Source organism: Poecilia formosa, unplaced genomic scaffold, assembly GCF_000485575.1.
Source record: "Poecilia formosa unplaced genomic scaffold, Poecilia_formosa-5.1.2 Scaffold1044, whole genome shotgun sequence".
In the NCBI taxonomy this organism is placed as follows: domain Eukaryota; kingdom Metazoa; phylum Chordata; class Actinopteri; order Cyprinodontiformes; family Poeciliidae; genus Poecilia; species Poecilia formosa.
The window spans coordinates 27426-33767 of record NW_006800983.1 but is presented as its reverse complement, the minus strand read 5'-3'; the positions used below and the strand labels follow the sequence as shown (position 1 = coordinate 33767).

The following is a 6342-nucleotide window of genomic DNA, read 5'->3' as shown; positions in this document are numbered from 1 at the left end:
TGCTTTTCAGTCTGTGTCTGGGAAGGTTCGTTTACAGAAATTGCTTCAAAGTTTTGTACAAGCCATGGTGAGTCTTCGTTTAGCTGCACTTCCTGTTGGCAGACGGAAGAAATTAACAGACAGTGATCGAATACAAAGTAAATGTAATACATAAGGAAGAATTTGCTTTCTGTTTGTGTATTTTCTCATTTTGATAGTGAGCAGCAGAATACAGATGTGTTGGCACCGACAGATGTGGAACCTCAAGAGGGTATGTAGGTTAGAATCAACAAAAGATTATTTAGAAAATCTATTCTTTAAGAAGTCTATAATGATTTGACAAGGAAAATATTCTCTCTCATCTGCTTCAATTTAAATACTTTTTATGTAATAAACAAAGGAAATATATTTTTTCTCTTTCAAAGTTTATAATGCTTAAGGCAAAGCCTGTTGAATTTCAAATGTTTATGAACTTTCATGATTTTCTCCTGCTTTAAAGTTCTTCAAGATTTTTTATGATAAAGAACATAAGTACAAAATCTCACTGAAATGACTAATAGCTGGTTTTTTGTAATTTTTTTCCCAATTAATTTATTGTTCCTCTTTCAAGGATCAGATCAAGAGAATTCTTTCAGCATGGATAGCGAAGAAGAGTAAGTTTGCAAATCAGTCTTTATAAGATCTGTAATTAGTTTGTTTTTTTATATATCCATATTTTTTATTAATAAAAATCCAATATGTGTAACTTGCAGGTGCATGTAGCCTTCTCAAACCATCGGCTTATATAAATATTCATGTGTTAGAATGACCTAGTCAAACTCCAGGCCAAATCCAATTGTTAATTTGTGGCATAAAAATCTATGTTGAAATATTTTATTGTATAATCTGACTGATACTAAGTTATTTTGTAAAGAAGAACCTGCAAAAATGTGATTTTCTATCAATGTAAATTTGATTGATGCAAATCCCCAAAACTTGCTGTGACTTCAATGGAATGTGGTTCTGAAAATCACCGATTCAGTAATATTCAGATGTCTATTTGTAACAAAAACTAAAAATAATGCATCATTTTTCTTCCACCTCACAGTTATTCTCTGGTTTGTGTTTGTTGCTGTTCTCCTCTCGGCTTCTCCTTCCAAGCAGTTGCCACAGCACAGCAGCCTCCCCCAATCCACAGCTGCATACAGATGGACTGAGCACAAGTTTTATACCGAATGCCCTTCCTGATGCAAACCTTCCTGTTGTCAGCAACAAGGAGTGGGTTTCAAACGAGGACCAACTTGAAGGGCTACTTGCTGTCGCATCTGAGCCATTGACAACCTCAATAAGGTTTGTGACGTGACAGAAATATGACAATGTTAAAGGACAATTATGGTAATATTTTATCAACACACTGCATTTAGTTATTCATTTATTTTGCTGCAGTAAAAGTTGTGTCTAGCATTTAACCTGGCAACATTTTTTCATCAGATATCGACAGTGTTTTGAGACAAGAAGGAGGGTTGTCTATTACTCATGTGAGGGAATTTACAGCGTTATTCCAGGTAGGAGGAATAGATATGTTAAACATCAGTACATGATTTTAGTCACTTTCTTCTTCAAAAATGTTAGTTACAGATTGAATAAGTAATTATTACTTGTATTATTACAAAAAATATTAAACTCCATGTATATTATAATGGCTTTAACATCACTTGTACAATCCTTGTGTTCAAAATGTTCAATATAAAACAATTCAAAGACAGGCATAAATTGCCTTTCAAGCATATTTTAGAAAATAACTGTGAATACAAAAGTGCTAAACAAAGAAGCACAGATATATATTGACAGCTTCCTGTTTTTCACCGCAGATGATTCATCTGCAGGACCAAGTACTTCACGTGTGCTGTACACCACTTCTGTCATTAAGCAAAGAAAGTCATCATGAAAATCTCCAGAACAAGACTTCACCTGAATGTGATGCATAAATCCATTACATGCATGTATTTTGTTCATTTCATTTTTGTGCTACTCCAGGACAATGCAACAGTGTTGACCTGACAGATTAAGCCACAAGGACAGTGCATTGTTCATACAACTTGAACTTTTCACATTTTGCCACATAATTTCAAATGACTTTGAAAATGCAAAGTAAAGTTAAAATATTTGTTTTGTATGCATTACATGGATTTGTATTAGTTTGTCTCTATCAATCTTAATTTTGTGCCAGTTCCTTGTAAAATAACTTGAACTCAATCAAGCTTGTTAGTGACTGTGAACATTAATTTTCTAGCTGTGACATAGATTCAAAATTAGACTTAGGTCTCTATTTTGACTGGATCATTTCAATATGTGTTTACTGTCATCCTGATGGATGGTGAAACTTAGTCTAATATCTATTGGAGGCTGCAAAACTAGCCAAGAAGTTAGGATATTGGGTAACACTTTATTTGAAGGGATGTGCATAAGACTGACATGACACTGTCAGAAACATGACATAACATCAGTCATCAACATAAATAAGTCTTTATTAATGTTTATGACAGTTATCATGAAGTGCCATTCGGTAAATAATGACACTTTTAATGTAAACTTGCTCTACAAGTTGCATTGAAAGTCCATTAAATGTGCCAACTTTGCATTAAATTATCATAATTTATAAAATCATGCAAAGTTGCCACTTTTAATGGACTTTCAATGCAACTTTTAGAGCAACTTTGCATTAAAAGTGTCATTATTTACCGAATGACACTTCATGACAACTGTCATAAACATTCATAAAGACTTCTTTATGTTCATGAAAGGTGTTATGTCATGTTTATGACAGTGTCATGCACAACGACACACACCAAAAAAAATCTGTCTTTTATCTTCTTGTTCATCAATATATGCTGCACGTTCTACTGCATAAAATCCCAGTGAAACACAAATAAGTTTGTTGTTTTATCATGACAAAATGTGAAAATTCCAAGTTGTATGAAAACTTTTGTATTACGATGGAAATTCTACAATTTTGTTTTTTTGGTTTTTTTTTTTTGTCTGTTGGAGAGTACTTATTTGTACTTTATGAAACATTGTGGGGATCAAATAGTTGTGTGCTTAATTCATTTAATTTTGCCAATGTGTTTCACTTTTTGCTCTGTAAATACTGAATGCTGATGGCAACACTGTTTTAGTTAGTACACCTATGGCTGCAATGTTCACTATGTCCACTTAATTTATCTAAAGTGAATAATAAAATGTCTATTCAGTTCTTTAAGAAAAAGTACATTTTGGAGCCAACATTGTGAACATAAATAAATTTACAATCATTAGTGCTGTGAAAAGTTTAAAAGTGAGAAAAAGAAAACTGGGGAATTGCATTTTTCAAGACTCACCAGTAGATGTCGCTATTGACCTGAACTCTTAAATGACTTTCAATGAAATGCTTTAATAATTATGATTTATGTAATTCCCTCTTGAGACAAATGGCATTTATTGCTGGTTGTTGCATACTTTGCTTTATCACAGCCACAGATTTGTAATCTTGCACCTAATATGTCACAGTGCAGAATGACTTACGAGAAGTGCTTAATTCCCTTAAAGATTTAAGTGAAACAAGATATTTATATCATTCATAATATTCAGTCAACATCAGGTCAGTTTAAATGAAGGAAATACATAAACCTAGATCCAGAGTGAATTAAAGTAAATCATGATAACCAACACAGAACCTTTTCATTTTTTCTTTGTTTGATTAGTTTTTCCTTTCAATCATTTTTCAAGACAAAGCAATCAGAAAGTCGTGACAAATGAAAATGTAATTACTGCAACAACAAACAGGAAGAACAGGAAAACATCTACAGAGTAGTAGGAATACCAAGGCAGTCTGTGGGACTCGGTTCTCAGATGAGCTGCACCTTGGTGTTTTTTGCAAATTCTATCCAGAAGAGGGCGGTATCGATCGGCTTCATTGGCTGATCCCTGTGCAATCTGGAGAGTCTCTGCATGTTAATCCTGTAGGATGGTTCAGACAGTACTTCTTTGACAGTTTTCAGAAATGTGTCCTCTTTGTCTACAGTGGCTAAGGTAAGGATCTTAGCCGCTCCTCTGTCTTGCAGTCGTAAAAGATTGTCATACTGGTCATAAAACACAGGTAAACCCACTATTGGTACTCCATGGTAAATGGTCTCCTGGACTCCATTTGTTCCTCCATGAGCCACAAATAGTTTCACCTTTGGATGTCCTAAAAGGTCTTTTTGTGGCATCCAGTTAACCAGTAAAGTGTTTTTTCCAACAATGGCTGTTTTGCCAATGTGGGAATCACTTGTCATATCTATTGGAATACTGTAGAAGTTAAATCCACTGTGCTTACTCATTACATAACATCAGGATCAAGTTGGTTGCACTAGTTTTTATTTAGCTTTAACAGAGTAAAGGAGGCTGTACACAAAGACACACACCATATTTATACGATTTCTATTTGTAAAATAAATATCTTTTATCTTCTTGTTCATCAATATACACTCCATGTTTTACTGTGTAAAATCCCAGTGAAATACAAAGAAGTTTGTTGTTTTATGGTGACAAAATGTGAAAATTCCAGTACTTTTGAAGCTCAAGGATCTTGATGTATAAGAGTCTAAATGGCTGTTGCAAGAAATGTTCATGATGTACAGAGCTTTGAACAGCATTCATACCCTTAGCGTCTGTACCCTTTCTGTCAAATTACAACCACAAACTCCTCAAAGTAATTCTCATGAGATTTTCTACTCATAGGGTGAGCAAAGACTTTGACCTACATGCAAAAAGCTATTCTGGCAGAAAGTTAACACTGAATATCTCCCCCAAACAAACCACACCCACAACAACCATGAAGAACACAGCTGGGGCTGTGGTATAGTGGTTGAACTTTTATTTATTCTCCACTTTTTCCTTGAACATTCATGAATTATTTCATTTTATTTTACAGTTATTTAAAATGCTCTAGGTTTAACATTGCTGTTGTAATCTTTCGTCACATATAATCGTTGGTTTGTTGTATAGAGTGTTAAATTTTGCCAGTCAGTTAGTTGTGAAGATGAGTTTATTAATCTTATTCCTCTTTTTTTTGCCTAGACTGTATTGTTTAGTTTAATCTTCTAATGATGCAGACTATAAAGGTACAGGTGTGTTTCAGGTCTATGTGAAATGAATGGATCTGGGGAGCTGAGAGGAGCTTAAGGAGAATTGTAAGAAGTAAATTATGCATTTTTTTTGTGGCTCATCAAAGATGGCAGAAATGAAGCCGTCATCTTATAAAATCCAATAAGAAGAAACTCAAAATGTCTCCCGATCCTCTCTACCTGAATTCTTCCTTATCACTGGTATAAGAAGATGCAGAACTAATCCAATAGAAAAAATATTGCTAGACTTGAAATTTTATTTCCAGATCCAATCTGACTGAGTGTGAGAAATTTAGCAAGAAGAATGGGCAGAAATGCAGTAGGGCAGCAACGAAGAATAAGGAAGTGATGCATTATAGTTCTTGCTTGCTTTGTCTGTAGGTGCAGGAACAAGTCATCAGGTCTGATTGGAAGGTTTATGTGAGCGAGTCAGAGTCCTGCTGAAGATGAAGAAAATACTTGTTGTTTTCTGTAAGTAAACTGACAGCAGAAAGAATCAAAATCTACATTTTAATTATTTTTGCACAATGAACATTGATGTGACTCTACACTTTTTGTCTTCAAGACATTTTGCTAAACCAGGTCATTGGCCAGACAGAAGGTGAGCGCAATATACGACAATTCTTAACAAAACAAGATGTATTTTAAGACGTTATAATGCTACATTTGTCTGTGTGTCTTTTTCTGTAGACTTGTATCCTGTAAAGATTCTGGTCCGGCAGAGAACTATAAGCGAGGGCAGTGACCTTCTTGTAACCTGCAGCATACATGGGAAAAAGAAATACCCCTCTTTTTATGTTTATTTACTGAAAGATGGACAAGAACTTCAGAAATCAAATCAGAAGCAAAATGTGGATGATGTTCTTTTCACAATATTTAATGTTCATCTTAATCACAGTGGAAATTACAGCTGCTTGTACTCCACTACAAATTACAACCCTTCTGATGTAGAAAGGAAAGGACAGGACGTTGTTGAGATTCTGGTTATACGTGAGTATTTCTTTTATTCTTGTTAATCCCAAATGCAGCTGCCTTCATTTCTTATTTTCTCCAACTGCTATGCAGCCAATTTCATCCCAGCAGAGCTCTCCATAGCTGGACCTTTCACAGTTCATGAGGGAAGCAACGTTGAGTTTAAATGCACCTTTTCAGAAATCCTGCACACTCTCAATAACTGTCAACTCATCTACTGCTACCTGAAGAAGAATGAGACCATCCTTCAAGTACAAGTATTTGATCT

General features: G+C 34.6%; 2 long non-coding RNA genes across 2 annotated transcripts; both read left to right on the top strand.

Moving 5' to 3' along the window:
- The first annotated feature begins 1058 nt into the window (after positions 1-1058).
- Positions 1059-1908, top strand: LOC107835124 (uncharacterized). The gene is made up of 3 exons (XR_001660954.1): positions 1059-1308; positions 1450-1523; positions 1830-1908. It is a non-coding gene; the product is annotated as an uncharacterized LOC107835124 (long non-coding RNA).
- A 3574-nt stretch (positions 1909-5482) lies between these two features.
- Positions 5483-5868, top strand: LOC103132416 (uncharacterized). Its single transcript, XR_475557.2, has 3 exons — positions 5483-5573; positions 5668-5703; positions 5793-5868. It is a non-coding gene; the product is annotated as an uncharacterized LOC103132416 (long non-coding RNA).
- The last annotated feature ends 474 nt before the right edge of the window (positions 5869-6342 follow it).